This window comes from Manis javanica, chromosome X (assembly GCF_040802235.1).
Source record: "Manis javanica isolate MJ-LG chromosome X, MJ_LKY, whole genome shotgun sequence".
Taxonomy (NCBI): Eukaryota; Metazoa; Chordata; class Mammalia; order Pholidota; family Manidae; genus Manis; species Manis javanica.
The window spans coordinates 5066205-5089614 of NC_133174.1; the positions used below are offsets into that span (position 1 = coordinate 5066205).

Genomic DNA, 23410 nt, shown 5'->3' on the forward strand with positions numbered 1-23410 from the left:
TGTGGTGACTTGTTACAACAGCAATAGAAACCCAATACAGTGCAGAAACGGCTTAGATGTTAGAGTCAGGGGTTCAGTGCCTGGAACAAGTGGTCTCAGCTAAGAAGTGCCAGAAGAGCCAGGGTCCAGGATCTTTGCGGGCTTCTACAACCTTCTTCCTTTTGCAGTAAGAAATGCAGCCAGGAGGTGAGGTATGTCAGCTGTTGATTGCCATTTCCATTGATCCTCACTTTACTTGAATGATGTATGCTGCAAAGGTTGACCAGATCTACGTTCTTTTGAGAAACCTGGGAAAGTAATAGCCCTACAAAATTCTGATGTTATTAATGATAGTTTGGTCCAAAACGGAAGAGTACGTTCACTGAAATTAAACTGCATGCATATGCATCTTTTTAGCAGTGCTGAACTTTGTGCTTTCTGGAAAATGCTCTGTAAAAGGTTTCTTAGCTACTGGGCAGTTTAGGAAATATGTTTCTCTATCATTCTTGAAGCGTTTGTCATGTGTCATGACAGAAAATTGAATTTCTTAATCTACCCTGATTGAGCTTAAAACCCACTGAAACGGGCTCCTGGGGTTTGTGTTCCTGACTCCTGATAAACAGGCATTCAGATGAGTTTCATTTTCTGGATTCTGTGGGAACCAGCAAGAAACATGCCATGTCTTTCAGTTTTCATCACAAACCAGTTGAAAAGTCATGTTATATATAAATATGACTTGATTGAGTTAACATTTATTGTTCAGATGTAATTTGATTTAGAAAGCCCTTCTGAAGCCTCTAACACTGTTAAATTATGCAATTATGCTTTTGAACATCAGAGGAAATGTACTTATTTAAAATTCTTTATATCAGAACAAATGAAGAGATTTCAGTTTTTTAAAAATTAGAAGTTGTCTCTGGAGCTTTAATTGCACAACAATGTCACAATGTATTTCGTTCAACATACATGTACACACATGTAATTGCTTTAAGGATCTCAGCTTTAAAAAAAACCAGCTTTACTGAGGCATAATTTACATACAGTACCCTCCTGTTATAGATGTACGATTCAGTAATTTTTAGAACATTCACATAGTTGTGTAGACATCACCACAATGTACTTTTTTGTCACCCTAGAAAGAAGCGCCGCACCCATTGTCAGTCCATCCCCACCAAACCCTGGGCAACCACTGATCTGTTTTGCATCCCTATGGATGTTCCTGTTCTGGACATTTCAAATAGATGGAATCATATAATACGTGCCCTTTGTGTCTGGCCTCTTTGATTTAGTATGATGCTTTCAAATGTTCCATGCTGTAGTGTGAATCAGTACTTCACTCCTTTTCTGTCGAATGATATCCCGTTATTATGAAAGGACCACGTTTTGCTTCTCTCTTAAGTAGTTGATGGCCATGTGGGTTTGTGCTTTTTGGTTATTAGGAATAAGCTGCTATGAATATTTGTGTACAGGTTTTTGTGTTGACATATATGGTCATTTCTCTTGGGTTTATGCTTAAGAGCAGAATTGCAGGGTCTATGGTAACTCTTTAACTTTTTGAAGAACTGCCGATTGTTTTCCCAAGTGGCTGTTCCATTTTACATTCCCACCCACAGTAGAGGAGCATTCCAGTTTCACTACCTCCTCATCAACACTTGTTATTATCTCTCAACAAATTTTCTGAACCTCTATTATAATGCCCGGAATGCCACTTGTTCCGTAGAAATGACGGATTTTCATTACCTGCCCTAGAGACTCTTGGTTCCCATAAAGGAGCAGGGCTGTGGGGATCCATGCATTGTAAGGAGCATCTTGTAAAAGCTGGTCTGCATGAATGGGATAATAAAGGAATTAATGAGTGATTCCCAACAGGTAAAGGAATTGGGGGGGCCCTGACTCTCCCAAGGGCCTGCAGAGACTCAGGGCTTGGGGCCAAAGGGTGAGTGAGGATATTTAAGTCCTGGATCCATGCTCTGTATGGCCAGGAGATAAGTTCCAAGTTGAGTGACGCTCTTCCCAAGTCATTACTCTTCTTTCCACATTTCCAAAGCCCTTACCAGAAGCCTCGTTTGGACGTTTGAGGGGCAGGCGGAAGTCTGAAGCATTAGGAGTGAGAGTGCAGGTTTTCAGAGCAAGTTCTAGTGAAGGGGCTGTGGTCACACTGAAGTGGAACACAAAGTACGGTGCTGTCCGGGCCCCAGGGAAGCTTGAGCAAGATCTGAAGGAAGTGCGAGCAGGGCCACAACGAGGGAGTGGGACTGAGGTCCAGCACAAAGCCGAAGGAGATGCTCACTCTCAGGGCCGCACGCACTCACCGTCATCCTGGCCCTGCGTGACAGATCTCATTCAAGCAACCGAGATTGATTTTTTTGCAGCTTCTCATTTGACAGGCTGTAGAAACTACATATGGATTGTATTGTAAGCTCCTCGAGGCCTAGAAGTACCTGTTAAAGTAACTGTGAGTCACATCGTCAACTGTTTATGATACAGAGCGCTATGTGCTGTAAAATGGTAGGAATATAGTAGTACAGTGGGAATGCAGTGGCGAGAAAAAGCGTGAATGCATGTCCTGTGTCTGCTGTTACAAGTGACCAGAAACTCAGTGGCTGAAAACAACCCAAATGTATTATCTTATAGTCCTGAAGGTCACAAGTCCAAAATGGGTCTTGCCGGGCTAAAGTGGAGGCCATCTTCAGGGCCACTTTATTTTCTACAGGGAAATCTTTGGGTTTATTATTGTGATTTTTTAATGGCCTTTTCCAGCGTTTGGAGGCTGCCTGCATTCCTTGACTCATGGTTCCCTCCTCCATCTTTAAAGCCAACAATGGCTGAGCCTTTCTCCTGTGGTATCCTCTGGTACTGGGGATCCTGCAGCCCTCTTGCCCAAGGACTTGCCTGATTATAGGTGGGTCTGTCTGTAAAGTCCAGGATAAGTTCTTTTTTTAAAGGTTAGATTAGCAGTGTGAATTCATCTCCAGCTTTACTTCCCCGGTGCCATCTGACCTACCATATTCACAGATTCTGGGGATTACAATATGGACAGCTGGGGTGGGGAAGGGCATTATTTTTCCTGCTTACAGTACTATAGTCATATATTCTTGAAATGGTCCTAGCCCTACCCGCTTGCTTTTTCTGGCTGTATTACAGGAACCAGCAGTTCAGGCAGGCAATGTAAGCAACTTTCGTTTGTTTCTGGAGCAGTGACGTCACTCATTATATACTTTTGAGTGATGTGATCAGACCTCTGTTTTGGGAAGGTGCAGGTGGTTTTGTGGATTTGCAGAAGGAAAAATTGGAGGGAAATTGTATGCAGTCTTCCAGAGGCTAGGGCATCAGTAAGGCAGTGGCAGTGGGTGCAGGGAGATAAAACACCATGAATGCTGTGGGGTTGACATCATAGGACTTGGCATCTGGTTGATGGAATGTCGGAAGGGGGACAGGAATGGGAAGGGAATAAGTCCATGGGAACAGCAAAGAGCAACAATGGGTGAGCTGAAAGAAACGGTGAGGTGAGGCGGGGAGGAGGGTGGAGCTTCCGTTTGGAATAGTGAGCTTGGGTGGCACACGGGGGATGTGAAGCAGGCAGAGAAAATGCAGCCTTGCAGTATGTAAGAGTTTTAGCGTCACCTGCAAGAGGGCTGCCACATTGGCTGACGTTACAAGGGAACAAAGCTGGAGGAAAAAGAGATCCAAGGATGGGGCTTGGGGGAAATGCCTCCCTGTCATGGATGGGAGGATGGAGAAGAACCGGAGGAACAGTCTGAGAAAGAGTAGCTGAAATACCGAGGTTGACTCATTCAGCAGGTGGCTGTTTTGTGACTGCTATCTGCCGGCCCTGATAACTAGAATCTGCTGCACTTCCTGCCCTCATGGAGTTTGCAGCCCAGCTGGATTGCTGGCACCCACGACATGGGTGAGTGTGCCCACTGCAGAAGCCAGCGAAGGAGGGGCACACCGAAGAGCAATGCCAGATGCCCTGGAGACGTGGGCACAAGGCACCCTCATTACCTTTGTTGACTTTGAGATTGATTATTTCAAGACGGCAGATGTACTGAAACAAAAGTTGTATTTAGCTCATTAGATTTTTCCTGGAGTTCTTAACTCAAATTTGTGAAGAAGTTTTGATGCCACATGCTCCATAATTATCTCTGTGGAAACCTGGAAATTTGTTCATATACACACCCGGCATGGTTTCCACACTTATGTCAGTTGTCTCATAGGTGTTCCTGTTCTGCAAGTACCTATAGACCCTATTGTGATTAATAGAAACAGAAATAATTTCAAAGGCATCATTGAATTCACTGCCATTATGTAGTCTTGCCATCAGGTATTTTTTTCGCACTGAACATTAGGTGATAAAAGTGCATCTTCTTATGTAGGTAGCCCACAGAATTTTTTAAAAAGCGGTTCTTCTTGTATAGGGGGGGCGTGGTTGACAGTGGCAAGTTGATTGCAGTGGTGAATGATCCGGGTGTGACAGACCCCTGCTGTATGTAGGTAGGCAACCATTAAAAAGGATATCGTGGAAGTGGTGCTTCCTTGGCACCAAAATGTGTTTCTGCAACCCCAGTGGACCTGCCGCCCAGTTCCCAGTACTTTTAAAATGTATCCTTGGAGTAGAGCAGGCCTGGGGGAAGGTCTGCACTCTTCGGCAGTGTAGCTTACCCACCCAGAAATGGGACTTGCTTGGCTGTACTTGGGTGTCACCTGAGCTGAGGTTCTTGGAAGAAGTAGCCCAAGGGAATTTCTCATGGATAGCGTGTACTCAGGGTAGCATTGTACAGGGTCCACAATTCCTCTCCGGGACCTGTGGGAGGAATTTCATGCTCTGTAGAAGTTGTGTTTTTAAAACTTGTTATCTTTATTTTTTGGGTACTGTGAATCAAGCACCTAATCCTACTTGTTTCTTTGAATAGCTGTCTGGGAACGCCAGAACATGATGCGTGACTCCCTTCTCCAATGTGAAGTTGTATCCCATGGGGAATGTGAGGCCCCCTCCTAACTTCTCAGCAACATCTCATTTCTCATACCATTATCTTTGGTTTGCCGTGACTTGCCCAGCTGTTTAATTTTTTGCTTGCGTGTGTGTGTGTTTGGAAAACCACCTCCAGTCTTTCTCTTCTTTGCCTTTCCGAGGTGGGGAATTCTTAAGTGCTTCAGTGGCGGAGGGCACTGTGGCGTCTTGGAGGTGCTTGGCTCACAGTGGCTTTTGAGTTCTGCTGTGGGAGTGGCACCCTGTTTTAATCTAGCCTCTTCCTGTTGAACTACATCGGACAAAGTATTTTTCTAAATTTAGTGCGATGAAGACTGTATCAAAAGCAGTTAGTGAGCAGGCCCTGGGTAAAGCTTTTGAGGTTTTTCAAACCTGAAAATTAAAGTTCTTTAAATCAGTTAATGAAAGATTTGTAACAATTAGCCAAGCTCCAGAATCATTTAATTTTACTGGGGGGAAAAACATTTCTTTAATACATGTTTGGGCCAAAAGGAGCTTTGAATGGACTGGAAATTATTTTTCTGTCTCTGTCCACAGGCTGGAGTGGTTTCCTCTAAACCCCATTGAAAACTGGGCCTCAGAATTTGCATGGGCTCTGTAACTTTTGCTGAAAAGCAGGAAATGAAAATGAGGTTATGGACGTAGCAGTTCTTAAATGTCTCCCAGTGAACAAGTATAAAGAAATTAATTAGTGCAGAAAGAATGGGGGCTTCTTGATGTATGGGAAGGAAAGATTTAGACTGATTTTTCAGGACTAACTCAGTGTCTGTTCTCTGTTAATAGGAGCTAATGATGGCCTCTGATTATAGCTTTGCTGGGCCAGGACCTGTGCTCTGGGGCACTTCCATGTTTTACATAAGTCTGTTTCCTCCTAACAGCCCCGGCATCCTTCATCCCATCTTACGGCGAGAGGGAGCTGTGAGGCTCACAGAGCTTGTCTGTGGCTACACGTCTCCTCACAGACAAGGCTGGAAGCTGGTGCCTTTGTGTCTGGACTACAGTGGCAAAAACAATTTGGGCTGCGTAAAACAGCTAGTGCTCCTGTGTGCCAGGCAGGTTTCTCTGCTCTTCCCAGGCAAGAATGGAGGAGTTTGCCCCTAAGGTCATTGTGCGGGTTTGCTTAACTGTCCATATCGGACAGATGAGGGCCTGGAGGTGTGAGGATGCTGGCCCCGTGGGGTACATGCAGCTGGCAAGGGGTGGAGGGCGATTCGCTCACAGCTCCTGGCCCTGCTCTCAGTCGCCAGGCCAGCTGTGTCCCAGACAGAAGAGCAGAGAATGTCCATGCGACAACTGGAAGTGGTTCTAAGGCCAGGCAGTGCGTCACTGCGCACTTTCTCCTGTCATCATGGCAGCAGGGGGCGTGCCTGGGGAAATGCCTCTGTCAGCATGGTGTGAGTTGGGGGAAGCTGGAAGAGGGGGTGATGGGCAGGGACGCAGAGTGCAGCCCCGGGCCCCAGGGGTGGTTGGGGAGTTGAAAGCAGTGTGGAGAGCTTGCTGATGGCTCAGACAAAGCTGGAGAGTGGGGGCAGCCAGACCCGGTGGTGTTCAAGGCAGGGTGTAGACAGTCTAGAGAGGGGTGTTCCTTAGCTGGATTGCTGGGCACCCTGGCGCTGTGGTCGTCCTGTGTCTGCTGACTCAGGTAACACCTGCCCCACCGCCCTGCCCACCCTCTCCAGATCCCTGCAGTTCTGTCAATTTTGAGGTTCTGTTGCAGAGCTGACCTGTGCATTCATTATAGGCCATGTGACAAGCTGCTCTTACCTCCCCACTGTGTGCCAGGAACAAATCCCCCCTAGGTGTGGCAACCCGCAATGCCTCCAGATGTGCCAGACATCTCCTTGGGCGCAGTCACCCCCAGGTGAGAACCACTGGTCTAAAGGTTTGGGGGCAGGACTGACCCTCAGTGTTAATGAGAACATAATTCCCAATAGCCACCACCTCCCAATTTGACTCTCAACAAAAAAAATTTCCTTTTTGGAAAAGGCTGGGGTTTCACAGTCACTGTGGAAGCATCTTACTTTCCAGAGGGGTAAGGATCAGAAAGGGGTATAATTCGGGTCTCAGCTTGGGGGAGGGTTCCTCACTCCCTTGAGGGTAGTGAAGCTGCAGTGCTTTTGTGTAAGGGTGTTAGGCGTTTTCGTTTTTCATTTTTATTTTTCTTTGGCACATCTTCCTGATGTCCTGAGTACGGGGGTGACCCTTGAGGAAGCACTTTGGCTTGTGTGTGCACTTAAATACTTTTGAAGTAGCTGATCATTGACGTTGGTGTCCTAGCTTCTGAAGTACTTATGCGAGCAAATGGCTGAATCTATTTATTTTACAAAAGGGATATGCTTGTATTGTTCAGTGAAATTGAAGACAGTACAGTCAGCCTTTCCAGCTGAGGGGGATGTAGGATGTGTTTGGCAAAATGATGGAAGCTCCAGCCTGAACACCAGGACCATATGGTGTTGAGAAATTTTCAGTGCTGCATGAGAAAGATCAGTTTCTCCTGATACTATAATACAGCATCTTTAAGTGTTGTGATTATTTTTCTCTTACAAAAGATGAGTTCCATGCCAGTTAATAAAATTTTATCTATCAGTGTAATTTAAATAGTAATAAATGCTTAGAAACTTACACTGTGTGACTGATAGCTTATTAAAACTTGCCCTGGGTCTGTTCTTTTCAGACAATGATGCCTCTGGCTGGGTCATAGATGACTGGCCCGATTGGGTCATGCTCTTACTTTACTACGTACCCACCTGTCACGGGATGACTCATATCTCGGTCATTCTGTATGGGATTTATTTGGAAAAGCGATTTTCATTTGTTGTGTGGCGTGTTGACTCTGAGGCAGTGTGCAAATAACACTTGCATCTGTACAGAAAGCTTTGATCTACTTCACGAGTTTAGAAGTACTGGTTTTCCAAGATCGATAGGCATGAAATACTTGTTATTATTGTTACAGTGCATTAAAGAAGAAATCAAGTTTATATAAATATCTTGTTTGGTGTCTCTGTTTCTCTTTATCTGAATAAAGAGAACTTTTTTTCGTCATTAGTTGTGCTTTACACTGAACTTGTAAAAACCCACAGTATAGTAAAATGTCATTTTGTAGGAATAAGTGGCTATTAGATGACTCATCTGGAGAGGAACAAAATGTGTTTCCCCATTGTTCCTTAAATAACAAATGAACATTTTCCCCCTGGATATTTATTTCCTTATTCCTACAGTGTTAGTATGAATATTTTTCTTTAAAGTAGGAAAAGAACATGACTTTCTTTTGGTTTTGATCCTGCTCTTTATTTCGGTGCACATCTGTCACGTGCCTGCTGTCCTCTGGGCACTGAGCTCTGATGGAAGTGCTTCCCAGTGAGTCAGTGGAACCAGCAGGTTAATTTGCCTGTGTAGTGGCTGCACAGGACTTTTGCAGTTGGTTTTGTCCTGTTTTCGGTCTTGGGCATTGTTGATAGAGCATCTGGATAACAAGTTGTTAATTTTGTGGTGTTTGTTGAATGAGTAAATGAATGCATGGATACAGAGCCTGCCTTGATCTGCCTTTCTAGTTCCCATGCCCTGAGCGCCCACTATCCAGAGCTGTGTTTCTTACCAAACCATCAGAAAGAAACCCATTGTCCCTGCAGTGCATCCAGTAGTCAGGGTGGCATTCAAAGAAGCTGCCATCAGGAATTTACCATTTGGTCTTATTTTATTTTAAGCTGTGAATGGTGTAAGTGTAATACAAATTTCTGTTTTATAGGGTAGCTTCCTATTTCCCTTCCCTCAAGAGAAAGGAGGGACCTTGGTGCCCTGTTGTACATTGGGAGTACTGAAATCCATTCTTAGCTACAAGGGGATGTTTCTTGCTCTGTGAAATCAATCTGAAAGTTCCTGGAGTTTTTAGGAGGAAGGGGGCCATAGGAATTGAACCATAGAACCACGTAAGAAACATGGCAATGGTGGGGATGTTAGAAATTAATTCAAATTTTTCTTCAGAACCCATCTTTAATATAATCTTCGGGTTGGTGCTAAAGGTATTTCTTTTCCTTTGTTTTCTTTTTTTCTTGTTTTTGTCATACTCTTTAGATTTGTGCTAATATGGTAACCACTGGCCACATGTGACACCTTAAACATAATTAATGTTAACAGGTCAGTTCCTCAGTTGTATTAGCCACATTTCAAGCGCTCAGTTGCCGCATGCAGCCTGTGGATACCTTCCCTCATAGTGACAATACAGTTCAGCAGGTTTTACCGGGTAGGTGAGAGATGGTTATTCAGATGTTTACCAGTAGGTATTCTGGGGAGGTGAGGGGAAAAAAAATCTCAGGTGTGAAGACGAGGGAAATTTCACACCAAGTGACTAGAACAGTGAATAAAAATGACGCACATCAAAAATGTACTATATGAAGGCCCATCGGCATCATCATTTTAGAATATTAGGGATGAAGGGCAGTGTCTAAGCTCTTTAGTGCATTAATAAAAAACAGTCCTGAAAAGATCGGGAATCAAAATGGCATCTGCTTTTTTAACAGAAACACTGGAAGTTGGAAAACAGTCTGAGCAAGGAATTCTTTGAAGATAATTTTTACTCCTAATTTTGAAGTGATTCCGCACTAGTTGTTAATTAAGAATATTAATTAAGATACTTGTACCTATTCAGGATATCAGTAAAATATAGCTTTACACATCACTCACTTCTCACGAAGGTACTAGAGATGTGTCCCACCAAAAGGAGAGAGTAAACCAAGAAAATGGGAGAGTTGGGATCCTGGAAATAGAAGGATGCAGAAGGCATTCTCAAGATGTTGGTGGGGTTTCAGGGCATCAGCTCTACAGCACGTCCAGTGCTGACATGAGCAAACTGAAGCAGAGACAAGAAATCTCAGAAGGAAGGTCGGCTTTGCATGTGAAAAGGCATAGAACTGACAGATTATCTGTGTTTTGGTCATATGAAAAATTAAATTGAAAGAGTGTAGGGAATGCTGGAAGAATTACTGAAGAATATAAAGAAAACCATGGAGATAAAAACAGAGGCACCTAGCAACTCCAGGAAAACACAAAAGTTGTGTAAGAAAGGAGTCATAAAAATGGTATGTGCACATATGTTGGTATGTGTAAATGACCAAAAATTGTTCTGCTGTTGGGAAATTATGGGAGAGTGAGCACAGGGTTGGCAGTGATGATTTAAAAAATGAAAATTACTCATCTTTGTATGAGGAAGTCAACAAAGTGATATCTAAAGTTGATAGGGAATATTATAAGCAGCTTATTTAGAAACCTGGAAGTCAATGCCAGGGAACACTGCCAATAGTAAAAAACATTCAAAGTTTTGAAAGTGATTGCTTTGGGAAGTAGAAAGGAGTGTAGATGGTGCTAAAAATCTTGGAATTAAATACGGAGTCTTTTGTCTCACCTGTATTGTACCTTTTAAAACTATGTGCCTGTATTACTTTGAAAAGAATAAAAATGGTTAGGAATTGAAAATGTATAGGAGGATATACCTCCTGTACACAAATATACTATATATATTCCTCTGTGTGTGTGTATATATATATGCACACATATATACTATATATATGCTATATAATACATATACTATAAAATATATTCTGTATATAATATAAAGTATATCTGTTACATAGTATACATATATATAGCATTCTCCACAAACTTTTAATTCAGTTTTTCACATGACCAAAACTGTATATGTGAAACACATATTTCATATAGTACATATGTACCTATTAAATATACTGTATATTTACATATATAGTATATATACATTATTGTGTGTATATGTATATATACACATATACATGTGTAGATAATAGAACTTCCAGTAGAGTAGCCTTGGCCGTGTGGATGTTTGGGCCTGACAGCCCTTTGGGAGAATCTGTAGGATGTTGAGCCAGCATCTGTGGTCTCACTAGATGCCAGGAGCATTCTTCCCCGAGTCTTGGCATGTAAGCATTGTCCCTCCACGCTGCCCAGTGTCCCCTGGGGGGCAAAAACCATTTGAGAACCACGGATGTATAAAGGATTTAAAACCGCTACTGAATGAATCATCTCACTGTATAAAAGTGCCGCTCGGTATCCGTGAGGCAGGAAGCGCCGGCCTCACCACGCAGAACCTGGGCCCCGCGGCAGGTGGAGCGGCTCGGAAGTCCCGGCACGCTCGTTTCCCTGCCCTTTCCTCAGGCCAGCCCCTGGCGTAGCCCCTGGCGCTCGGCAGGCTCAGTCAGGGCTCTCTGAAGGAAGAAAGACTCGAAACGCAGCTTCTCTGTCATGCTCCCTGGCTTCTGAAAACATTCTAGGTTTTTTGGTCGTTTTGATGATTGGCACAGCTTGAATTTCTTTCAAGTGGAAATGTTAATCATTACGGCCACCTTGGAAAAATACTGCACCGTTTGGCGACCTACCTGTGCTCAGCGGGCTGCAGGACAGACAGGTGCATACCTTCTGTCCCCCTCCCTCTGGCGTCCTCTGGCACGTTTTCTTGGTTCCGTTCGTTCCGAGTGTTTCTCAGAATTTACAAAGGAAGGCAGCAGGAAAATGGCTCCTCCAAATTTTTTATGTGGATGAAACCTCATAAATATTTTAATATTCTCATTTCACAGCTGAGGAATCTCTGGTCCAGAGAGAATTTCTTATAATTAATTAGGAGCAAAGTGAGGCCTCTTCTTTTTTTTTTTTTTTTTTTAACTTTTTCCTCTTTTAATACAGTGTACGTGCACAGTAGTGGTTGGGATGAGGACGGAGAGGAGCAGAGATGCAGGTCAGGCCTCGGCGAGCTGTCAGCATTCTCGCGGGGGGAGGGCCCAGCGGGAGCGGGAGTCCGCGAGGTAGACGAGAGGAAAAGGAGGGAGGCATCGGGGTGCTGGTGGGCTTTTCATGAGATTCCCACTGTACCACTCGGGGCCGGGAGCTGGCGCGGTGCAGGAGCAAGGGCTGAGGAAAGGCTCTGACTGCCCCGTGCCCCCCTGCACCCCCGCCATATGGTTCAGCAGATAAAGCCGGCCCCTGGCTCCTGCTTGGGGGGAAGTCAGGCTGTGCAGTGTTCTGGAGCCCCTGCTGGGAGTGGGCCATCTTTGGGGTCACTTTGCCCCAGGGCCCCTTCTTGCCTTGGCTGGGTGGGGCAGCCCCCATTCGATGCCTCCAGCAGCCCTCTAGCTGCAGCGCCTCTCTCCTGCCTCACCTGACTTCTCAGGCCAACGGGAGCACCACCTCCTCCAGGAAGGCTCTCTTGATTTGTTCTGCGTGATCTGCACACAAGCAGAAATTGATTCCTTGATATCCCTTTCACAGCAGCAGTGATTTGCTGGCCGCTCCCTGACTTTTGGGAGATGTCTGTCACTGGAAGTCAGGGACAGCACACTATCGCAGATTTCCTCTCACCTCACTGCACGGTCCCCGTCTCATGGGCCAAGTGCTTCTGTCAGGGCTCCCTCCATCCTTGGCTTACAGTCTTCCATCCCATGGTACTCAAGAGGTGATGGTGCCCTACAGGGGACACTTGGTAATGTCTGGAGTCAGTTTTGGTTGTCACGCCCGAGGGATGGTGGGGGGCCGGATTGCCACCCGCATCTAGTGGGTGGAGCCCGGGGCCGCTGCTCAGCATCCTGCAGTACGCAGGGTGGCCCGGGACACCTGCGATCCAAGCAGCAGCAGGGTCCGGTGCGGGAAACCGTGCTTCAGACACTCCCATCCTGCTCGTAGCTTTATACATGGGGTCATAGGATGCCTCCAGATTTTGTCACTGTGACCTCTCCGCCTACTTTCTCTGACTTGTGTATTTAACTACCTAGTTAACAATCCCCTTGGAGATGGAATGGGTATTTCAAAAGTTAAAACCTAGCAAGAGTCTTGATTCCTCCTCTGCATACCGGGAAATGGCACCACCTTCCAAGCTGCGGCTCGGGCTCTAAACCTGGAAGGGGTCCTGCTTCGTTCTCTCCCCCTTCCCCCCTTCACACACGCACTCCACTCGGGAGCACTCCGGTCTCCCTGTCAGTGTCGCAGAGCCCTGCACACTGTCTCCGTTCCATCTCATCTCCGTGCTAGCCCTGTGCGGCAACGCGTTTCTCTGCTGAGCAAGAGCCTCTCTGGATTTTGTGTTAAGTACAGGGGTAGCCCTTGAAGAGTTTTTAAGGCAAAGGGTCATCAGGGTCTTTTCCCCAGTAAGTCTACTGCTGGGTGACGATTAGGGTGCAGTGGGGCATGTATAGGATCAAACTCCTTTCCACGGGTTGCAGTGACCTCTGGGATCTGCCATCACTTACTTCTGCTGCCCAGCCCGCTGTACATCCTCCCTCTCATCAGGGTCATTCTGACCCCAGGACGTCTGCTGTGTCTGCAGCCTGGCCCCATTCAAGCACTCCCTCCTCAGGGGGCTCTTCCCTAGCCTCCCATGTAAAGTAGACTCCTTGCCCTTAGTCTCTTGCTCTTCCACTGCCCACTTGTTGAATTATTTCTCTCATCTTAAATTATCTTACTGTGCATTTGCTTATGAGTTTACTGGCCGTGCTGTCCATCACCACGCTCCGCTCTCACTGTCAGGCTAGGTAAATTCCATAAGACTGGAGACCGTATGTGTCCTAATACCAAAGCTGCGTCGGGCGCCGTTTCCATTTTCCACAAGACAGTATGAGGAGTTATTGTCAGTAAATGTTGGCTGAGTTGCATCCAGTCTCTAAATACCTGTGTTTCCAGTTAGCATGCTTTAGGGAATATAGAGAAATGTGTCTTACGGTTGAAGCTGAGTAGATTTTTCGTTTACTGAAAGGTTCTGAGATAGTGAAAGTTTTGAACGGTTGTGTGAGCAACCTCATTGTACGCTTCAAAAAGGCATGGAAGCCTGAAATTCACCCATGAGGGTTGTCCACCTTTGACGTAGTTACTGTTTCAGCTTTATAATGCCCCCTATTGAGACATCTGCCTGCCTGTGGAATGGTTGAGAATGTACTGCAAGATGTTTTTGTTGACATTTTTGCCTTACTTTGGGTATTTTTTGTTAACAGGTAACTGGAGATAAAAAACAGACCTAAAAATAAACCCTAGAAGGAAGAAAGTATTTACCTACATTTGGCTCTGAGTAAGTGCAATTGCAAAATGCATTTCTTATTATGTATTGAATATCTTGTCAACCTCTCGGTATTTTCTGTGCTTAAAAATTGTATTTTACTATATGGCTGCATGTACGTACTGGAAACAGATTTCTCAAGATTTCTTATAATAGGTGATTTTTCTAGCAAAGAAATTCTGTATATCAACACGGGCACTTCATAACCCTTTTATTTTGCTTCTAATAGTCAGAAATTTCAGGCAAGAGAAGTGGAGATGATTATTAAAATTTGTGCTCTTTCCTATATATGGGTGAGGTACTTACTTCCGCAGAAGGTGGATTTATAGCAGACACAATGGTTTTGGGCTCTTGTCTGTCACAGGCTCCGTTTGTCATCTTTGTTCCTGTAGGAATCTGACAGGCAGCATGTCCCCACTTGTGGACCAGCTAGTGTGTTCCATTAGACCTCATTTGGGCCCCACCCTAAGCAGAAGGCCTGGAGGCCCCAAGGGAGGCATTTTCCTTCAGCCTGAGCCCTCTGTGACTGTTGTCAGAGAAGAGACTGTCCAGGGTCACTTAGAATGGGGCCTCTGAGGTCTGGAGCCCCGTCTGTCTTGGCTGCTGCCTTTGTCCCGATATACGAGGAGGCCTGATCCCTCCTGAATTGGGAGCATCCTTTTCAGACTGCTCTGTAATGACAGATCTTCTATTTCTCAGATGACTGTTCTTTGAATCTGTTACTTCTAGAGTGTTGTGGAGTGGACAGGGTTTTGTGAGACGGGTCTTGTGTTTGGGGGTAAGGCATTACAGGTGGCATAAGTAGGGACCCACAAGCCCATGTGTGGCCGGCTGTCCCTAGTGCCCATGCCCCTGCTGAGGGCATTCCTGTCGGAGGGAGACTCCAGCCAGCTTTGAGGGTGGCTGGAATTTCCATCTCTGCTGAAGAAGTATGTTCTAGGTGGGGAGCTCTGTGGGCAAAGGTGGGGATACAGGAATAGGGAAGCTTTATTTTTTTAGGGAAAAGTTGATAAAGCAGCCTGGGGGAATGGAGGGAGGGGAGTGGTGGGAGACCAGAAAGGGCATAGGGAAGGGGCAACGGCTTTGAGTTGATCCTGTGGAGCTGCCGGCTTCGTCTGCCTGGACACCCCTGAGGGACACACCCCATTTGTAACAGAGGGACAACCAAAGGCAACTATACAACCAGCCCCCACAGGTGAAGAAAGAAGAGTAAATCACAGCAAAGACTCGAATAGCACTGTGCCAGGCACTGCCATTGTTTGCAGACAACTTTACTGAGGGGTAAATTGACAGTTCACTCATTGGAAGTGTACAATTTCGTGATATTTGTACATTCACGGAGTTGTGCACCCGTCAGCATGATCCATGTAAAGCATTGCATCAGTTCCAGGGGAGGCTCGTCCCCACGCAGGCAGCCACTCCCCACTCCTGCCTGCTCTCCCCAGCCTCTGCCGACCATGAGTCTGTTCTCTGTGTCCGTGGATTTGCCTGTTCTGGGTGTCTCACATAAATGAAATCCCCCAGTTGATGTCCTTGGCAACCAGGTTCTCTTACTCACGGTGATGTTTCCCAGGCCCCTCGGTGCCGGAGCCTGTATCGGCATTTTGTTCCTTTTTATTGTCAAATAGTATTCCATCATATGAATAGACCACATTTTGTTTATCTGTCCCTCAATCAGACACTGTTACTTTTGAAGGCTTCTATTTTGAAATAATGTTAGACTCACAACAAATTGCAGTAATAGTATAGTGAGTTCCAGAGTAGGCCCCCCGTCTCTTACGTGGGGGCAATAATGGACTATCAAAGCTGGGAGATTAATGCTGGTGCTGTTGACACAAACCTTACCTGGATCTCACCAGTTTTCATGTGCACCTGTGCCTGTGTGCGGCTTTATGTGACGTTTTCACATGCACAGATTTGGTGCAGAACTGTTCCATCCCCCAGGAAAGCTCCCCGTGCTGCTCCTTTATGGTCACCCTCTCTAGCCCTCGGCAGCCGCTGGCTTCTCTATCTTTAATTGTGTTATTTCAAGAACGTCACATAAATGGGATCGTACGGCAGGTGGTCTTTTGACACTGCCTTTATTCACTCAGCCCAAAGCCCTTGAGATGCATGCAGCCTGCTGTGTGTACCGACAGCTTGTGCCTTGTCGATGCCATGGTAGTAGGTCCTGGCGGGGGTCTGCCCACAGGGTAACCCTTCCCTGGCTGAAGGGCCAGTGGGAGCTTTCCAGTCTCGGGCCGTTACAGGTAGACCTGCTGTGAACATGTAGGCAGATTTTGAACCACACACTGTGTCAAGCCCACATTTATTTCTCATGGAGTGGGTGGGGTTGGTGCCCTTTTGGCCTCCGTTGTACAGACAGACACTGGCACAGCTGGTATGGGGCCTGGGATTGCAGGGTTGCATCGCCCACAAAGCTGACTGCAGGGATTGGTTCCCTGCACCCCTTTGCTGGTCGGAGCCCCTCAGAGGCACCACAGTGATGATGCAGGAGGTGCTGTGATGGCACTGGGCTTCCCCACCTCAGGACCCTGTGCCGGCCTGAGCTGTGGCTGCACAGATTGGAGCGGGAGACCCCTGCCAGATGAGGCGCAGCAACAGCTCGGGCGGGGCTGTGAGCACGCTCCTGGGAAGGGCTCCACCAGACCCTGTGCTGCAGTGCTCCCCTGGAAGGACCGTGTGTGTGACAGAGTGATGCAGAGTCGATACAAGCCACCCTCCAGGGCCCTCCACAGCAGGACATCAGAGCCCGGAGGTGTCCTTGGTCAGAAAGCCTGGCGGCATCGTCAGTTTTCAGCAGGACATTGGAGAGCCTGGTGGCGGCGGCGGCCCTCAGGGTGACTGGACTCAAACCCAGTGGTGCGTCGGCTGTGTGCACATTGCTGCAGGGACTGCCTGCACCCTCGCCAGGGGCCGGCTGTCACCGACGCGTCCCCGGAGCTGCCCTCAGAGGGGCCAGGTTGTTTTCATTGGGGCCTGAGCTGATGGGAGCAGCAGGGACTGGAGCGGCCGTGGAACTGTGGCACTGCTGGTGAGTGCCAGCTCTGGCTTCACCTCCCGCTTCCGTGGCCTGCGCCCTCCAGGACTTCAGGCAAATCGGTTCCATCCTGAGCCTCAGTTGCTCTCCTTACAGTGGGGAAGCCAAGCCCTCCTTCACCGTGTGGCACGGCGCAGAAGTTGTGCGAGCTGATAGGGTCAGTGCATGTTCCCAGTCCCCCTCCCTGCTCCCAGCCTGGAAGCCACTGGGAACCCGGAGGGGCTCCGTGGTGGTTTTTGGGCTGCGTTCTTTGCCCAGTGGGGTGTGTGTGGATGGGGGCTGGGGTTGGCTGCTGCTTATTCCAAATGCGTGTCTTCTGCTTTGTCATTTGTCTCTGATTGCTGTCCATTTTGGGGTCTGAGTAACTGGGATGGCCAGTTCTCACCAATTCCTTGTATTCATAAAATCCAAGGAGGGGGCAAGTTGTCATCCAGAGGAGCCGTGAGTCCGGGAGAAGGGGTGCGTGCCCCAGGGCCTGAGGAGTTAGAGGAGATCAGACCTGGCCGTTGCAGTCGGGACTTACGGGGACTCTGTTCCTTCCCACCTGCACAGTCACGTGTCAGAGCAGACCGCTTGTGGGGTTTTTTGCACCAAACTGGTGAAGGGGCTCCTAGGTTGGGTACAGGGCCTGGCCTGGGGTGTGGTGTGGCCGTGGGGTGTTGTTAATCTGTCTTGTCAAAGGTAATGAAGCTTTATGGGCATCCTCAAAACCCTAGCTTGTTGGTGTAGACCCGAGTTCCCTGTGGATAATCCCACAGACCCAGTGCTTTGCCGGGCTCCAGCCGGTGCCGAGTCCCCAACCAAGGGCTGCCTTCTCACACGGTTGAGCCCTTTCCCCCGCTTCCAGTCTGCAGGTCCTGTTTATTCCGTGCTCTTTTCTTGCAAACCACATTGGCATTCAGCTGCTTCAATACCCGGAGCGCTCCCGTGGAGCCCAAGCCCCGCTCCAGGCGGTCAGGATGGCGCCTTGCTTCCGAGAAGCTGGCTCCCTTCGCTCTGCAGCACAGGCGGGCTGGGACCGTGATGGCGGCAGTGTACCCCCTTCCCAACTACCAGATGCAGGGTCTAGTGACTTTGCTCAGGATGGGATTGGACTCACGTGGACGTTAGTTAAGTTCTCGATTAAATTCGGGAATAACTCGAAGTCGGCTACAGATTCTGCGTGTCAGATGGTCACCGAGTGGCTTGAAAACAGTGAAAGAATTCTCGTGTCTGGCATTTTTCACCTCTCTGGCTCTTAGGCCGAATGTTGCTTTCCTTAACGTTTCCTTTCTGTTTTCTTTTCTCAGCTGTCTCTGTCTGAGTTTAGGACAGTGGTTCTCAACTGGGGTGATCTCCACCCCCAGGGGACACTTGGGAAAGCCTAGAGGCATATTTGATTGTCAGGACTTGGGTGTGTATGTGTGAGATCCTGACATGCATGGGGGAAGGCAGGGTGCTGCTGACATCCTAACACTGCCCTCCCTGCCCCTCCCATGCCAGGGAATTATCTGGCCCCAGATGTCAATAGTCTTGAGATTAGCTGACTTGGGATATGGCCAGAAGCTTTGCACATATAAAATACTGTCCTCTGTCGTCTGATAGTTCAGCGCCCATCGGCATTGGGTAGGGAGTGCTGTGTAAGGAACCACCGTAGGTGCTTTCGATCTTCCTACAGTGACTCCACTATTCAGTGTGACTATGAATTTGGAGAAGAATAAGGCTGTAGACCTGGATTTCTATCCTGAAATTATATATTAAGATGTATATATATTGACAGTATGATCATACATGAAATTTACAGGCATCAATCCAGCTTAACTTCAATTAATTTGTAGTCTATGAGAAAGGAAAATAATCTGCACAGTTTTTTTAATGGTCACTAGGAATTCTGAATTTTATTGTTTAGAATAATTGTGGAATTCTTCAAATTTCCAACCTTCATAAAACACCCCAAAACACAATTAGAAAAATGTTAAGGAAACCCCCAACATGGAAACAGTCTCTGAAGAAAAGACTGTAATTGAAATATCATGCCTTAATACCCATTTAGGTCAGATTTACAAAGGATTCTTTTTGCTGTTGTAAATATACAGAGCATACAATTCACCATTTTAAAGTGTATAGTTCAGTGTCGTTAGGTACACTCACGCTCTTGTACCACCATTGCCCCCGTCCATGGCTAGAACTGTTTTTCATGTTCCCAAGCTAAAACTCTGCCCCCATTAAGCAATTCCCCATCTCCCCTCATCCCCAGCCCCTGGCATCCACTGTCCACTTTCCGTCTCCGTGGGTTTGACGGCTCTAGGTCTGTCGTGTATGTGGCATCCTACAGTACTTCAGTGCCTGGTGTATTCCACTTAGAGTGGCCTCAAGACCTGCCCATGTGCTAGCCTGCATCAGGCTCTCCTTCCTTTCTGAGGCCAAATCACATCCCATTGTGTGTGTGTGTACCCCATTTCGTGGATCCATTCATCCGTGGATGGACAGCCCAGTGGTTCACAAGAAATACTGTAATGTTGGATTGTATGTCTGGCTTATGACTACGGGTCAGACGTGGAAGATGATTCCAGTTGGCGTGGGGTGAAATCACGTACTCATGCAGAAAACCATATACCTTTCCCCATACACTCTCTCGGGTCCTGGTCACCCTAATTCTGCTGTTGCAGGAAGTACTCTTTAGAGGTAAGCTTACACACTTGTGCCACCTGCCACTTTGTTCCCTTTAGTGTCCAGAGGAGAGAGTGGTAGAAGACATGTGAGGTGGTAGCAGAGGGGCCCAGAGTGGCCAGCCCCCTTCCTGCCATGCTTTCCCAGCGAGATCTCTTCCCTCAACCATGCCCTTCTCAGCTTAAGGCCACAGTTCTCTGTATCGGGCACATGTGACAGCCCCCTCACCTGTCCTTAGATGTGCTTTCCTCTTTCACCTCCTGGGACTTATGCTCTCTGTGCAAGAATGGAAACGTGGGCTGTGTGTGTATAAACTTCTGAGATACTTTGCAGTCAGCATGATGCAGTCTTACTTTAATGGGAAAGATTCTTGATTATTCTGAAATGTGGTGTCTGTAACTTAAGCATCATCTACCAAAAATCAGTGCTCTTTCTTGGGCTCTGACTCGGTCCTGGCAGGACTCAATGCTAGAGCAACTGCTGTTTACTCACAGGGGTATCTTCTCAACTCTGGTGAGTTTGTAACTGGATTTACACAGAACAGTCAAAATGGATTTCTTTGATATTCTGGTAATGCAGCAAGACAGCAGAATTGAGACTGATGTATCCATTTGTCCAGCAGATAACTGCCTTTTGAGTGTTGGGTGCTGAGGACAGAGGAGGATATCATGGGCTAGGGCTGCCCCAAAAAAGATTTGACTTGATTTTCAGTTGGGGATGGAAAATGTAGGGGGCAGCAGGCTTGCAGCCTGAGGGAGTTGGAATAGTTAAAAACCTAGTAACAAAATCTTTATTATTTGTAACAATTTACCTTACTTCACAAACTTCCTTAGTGGCATTGAGTCCTCCCAAATGCACGTCTACTTTCTATTATTTCAAACTGAATAAGGTGCTGTGCTGTGGTCCATGTTGTTTTGCAAACCTGAAGAAACTTTTTGTAAGGCAGGTCCTCACAGTGGAAGGATTTTCTGATGCATAGGCTAGGCTGCATTTAATCTTTTTATATTGCTGGTTCACTTTAAGTATGATTCAAGTTTTCAAATTTATAGTGTCTTTCTAAATTAATTCCATTATTGGGTGCTTTTATGCTTTCGTTTGAACATCTTTGAATTGGAGGCATTGTGTTTGACAGCAATGAAAGGCAGGGTATTTACTGACCTTTAATATTTTTTACATCCACTTTAAAGACATTTTTCTGTGTGACCACCACACAGAGTTTAGTGTGCAAATTACATATTTCTCTAGAACACCCAATTTCAGCTGCAAACCCCATGTTTGCAACTGAGTTCTTTGCATAGTGTTTACTTACATAGAATATTGTCATTTTCCACTCTGTAGCTCTTTGTCAGCGAATGTAGGTAGAATATTAATCTGTGTGAAGTTCAGATAAGCAGGGAGCAGATGGATTTATGGCTCTTGAATCCTCTAAACCCTGCAGCTGTGGTGAGCTGTTGAGCTATGAATAAAGAAATTCTAGACTGGCTGGCAAGGGCTGATGTGACCTGATCTGCTAGAAAATATATCAGCCTGTTGGGGTGTGAGTGTCCTCCGTTTCGTCCTAGTGCTGCAGGACTGCAGTGCTGGGATCCCTCTGAGAGGACGGAGGAGAGCGAGATGCCCACCTCCTGACCCTCTGCATCCTCAGGAGCCTTTGGGGGTCTGTGCAGTCTTTGCAGGTTGAGGGGAGTCTGCACCCCAGCCATGCTATCCAGCTGGGGGTGCAGGAGAGGCCAGCAGGGAGGGACCCTCCTGGTGCCTTAGTACCTGCAGCCAGGCACCTGGAGGCCGACAGGGTGGGCAGGCTGCCACCCATGCGGAAGGCAGCAGGGTGGGCCACGCCATGCAGGGAATTGGAAAAGGATGGCGAAATCAGTTCATTGGAGTAAAAAAATGCCCCACGAAATGTACCTGATGCTTAACCACAGGGTCTGTTTGCTGATTTGCCTCCCAGAACCTTGGCTGGGACAGACTTCATGTCGGAACGGGCCTTGGGTGAGTGGGTAGCTCCTTATGGCCCTGACGTCCAAAATTCACTGGCAAGAAAGAAGAGTTCTGTGTAGAAAGTGCAGGGGCAATTTTGGAAATGTTACCCCTCCGTTGGCACTGCAAAAGCAGTTGAGCCTCCCAACTGCACGCCGCTTCACATCACCAGAGTGGAAATACCTGTGCTGGACTGTATCAACTGTCGCAAGGAAGAAATGGAGTGTTATTCATGCATTTGTAATTCTTACCCCGGGCTACGTGGGCAGTAGCTGCTTTAGCCAAACAGTATATTGAGATGTATTCACGTACTACCAAATTCATCCATTTAACGTGTATGATTTGATGGTGTTGCGTGTGTTCACAGAGTTGTAGTAAAATCTAGTTGTAGAGTATTTTCAGTACCCCGAAAAGCCACTCCCCATTCCTTCCTTTAGCTTTCAGAATGATACAGGAAGCTCTTTCAGATGAAAATGTACCTTTTTTAGCATTAAAGATCTTGGGGATGAGTGTGTTTTAAATGTGTTTTGGTCTTGTTGCACCCCTTCCCCCAAGTAAAGCATAATGGGGCCCACTGAGTGGTTACAAAGTAGTTGTGCCCCTCACTGGGCCGGGGTGAACAGTGAGCCTAAGTGAACTCCGTGTGGGACTCAGCCTGGGTCTGTGTGCATCTGTATTCGGGCCGACGCAGGACTGCAGAAGGTGGTGTAGTGTCTGGGGACACGGTTAGAGATGGACCTGGCCGGTTCCTCAGACCGTACCCATTGGGAAAGATTGGGCCATATCTGAGCTGAAGCAGGTTATTTCGGTGGGTCCACATATCATGCTTCAGTGAATTATTCTCATCAACTCTATCCCTTTTCCTCAAATCGATAATTTGAAGCTGACGTAAATGTTTTCTGGGTTCATACTTTTTTTCACGTATGGCATGTAAATTTGGAGTAAATACCTTCTCTTTTGACTTCCTGTTTCTGAAGCACACAATTCTTAAACTTTCAAGCTTGTCCAAGATCGAGTGGTCAATTTGTAGAAATTCCATTTTTTAAAAATCTTTGAAAAGCTACACGTTAAGAGAAAAAGATATTTCCCCAAGGTAGATCCTCCACCCTGCCTACTGTTAATTTGAAGTTGCCCATCAGTTATTTCCTGAGGTCTTCAAGAAGCATGCACGTGTGCTAGAACTCTAGGGAATTTCTTAGGTGATCTGCGTGGCCTCTGACAGAACTTCATGTGAAGAAGGAACGTCTGCCTGTCTGAGTTGTCCAGTCAGGTAGACTCCAGCTACATGTGGCTCTTGAGCACTTGACATGTGGCTCCTGTGCCTGAGGAACTGAATGACAGCTTTTCTTTAATTTATTTCCTTTGAGAGTAAGTAGCCCCACATGGCCGGAGGGTACCTGTATTGAACAGAGCAGACACATGCAGAGTTCTGTTTGGTGCCTGGGTCCTGCAAGGCCACCATGGGGCTGCGGGGCCACGATGTGGTGTGAGGCCAGAGGTTTACACAAGAGCCACCCTCACCTGGGCCTCTGTTGGTGGGACCTGGAAGCCACTGGTGGCACCAAACCCTTTTAGGACAGTGGCTCTCTGAGGGGGTGCCTGTGCCTTCACTGTCCCCTCCCATCCCCAGGACATCCAGCAATGTCTGGAAGCACGTTTAGGTTGTCACAGGGTGGGAAGGCTGGCAGGGGCACGTAGTGGGAGATCA

The 23410-nt window shown here is 46.9% G+C and overlaps 1 protein-coding gene across 9 annotated transcripts in view; it reads left to right on the plus strand.

Annotated features, from left to right (window-relative positions):
- Window positions 1-23410, plus strand: part of TBL1X (transducin beta like 1 X-linked) — a 199785-nt gene that overhangs the window by 53900 nt on the left and 122475 nt on the right. For 7 of the 9 annotated variants that reach the window (XR_012127440.1, XM_073227780.1, XM_073227778.1 and 4 more), the window contains exon 2: window positions 13972-14045. The exons of the other annotated variants lie outside the window; for them this stretch is intronic. The gene's annotated coding sequence lies outside the window, so the exon portion shown is untranslated. The remainder of the gene's footprint in view (window positions 1-13971; window positions 14046-23410) is intronic. 9 annotated transcript variants of the gene reach the window in all.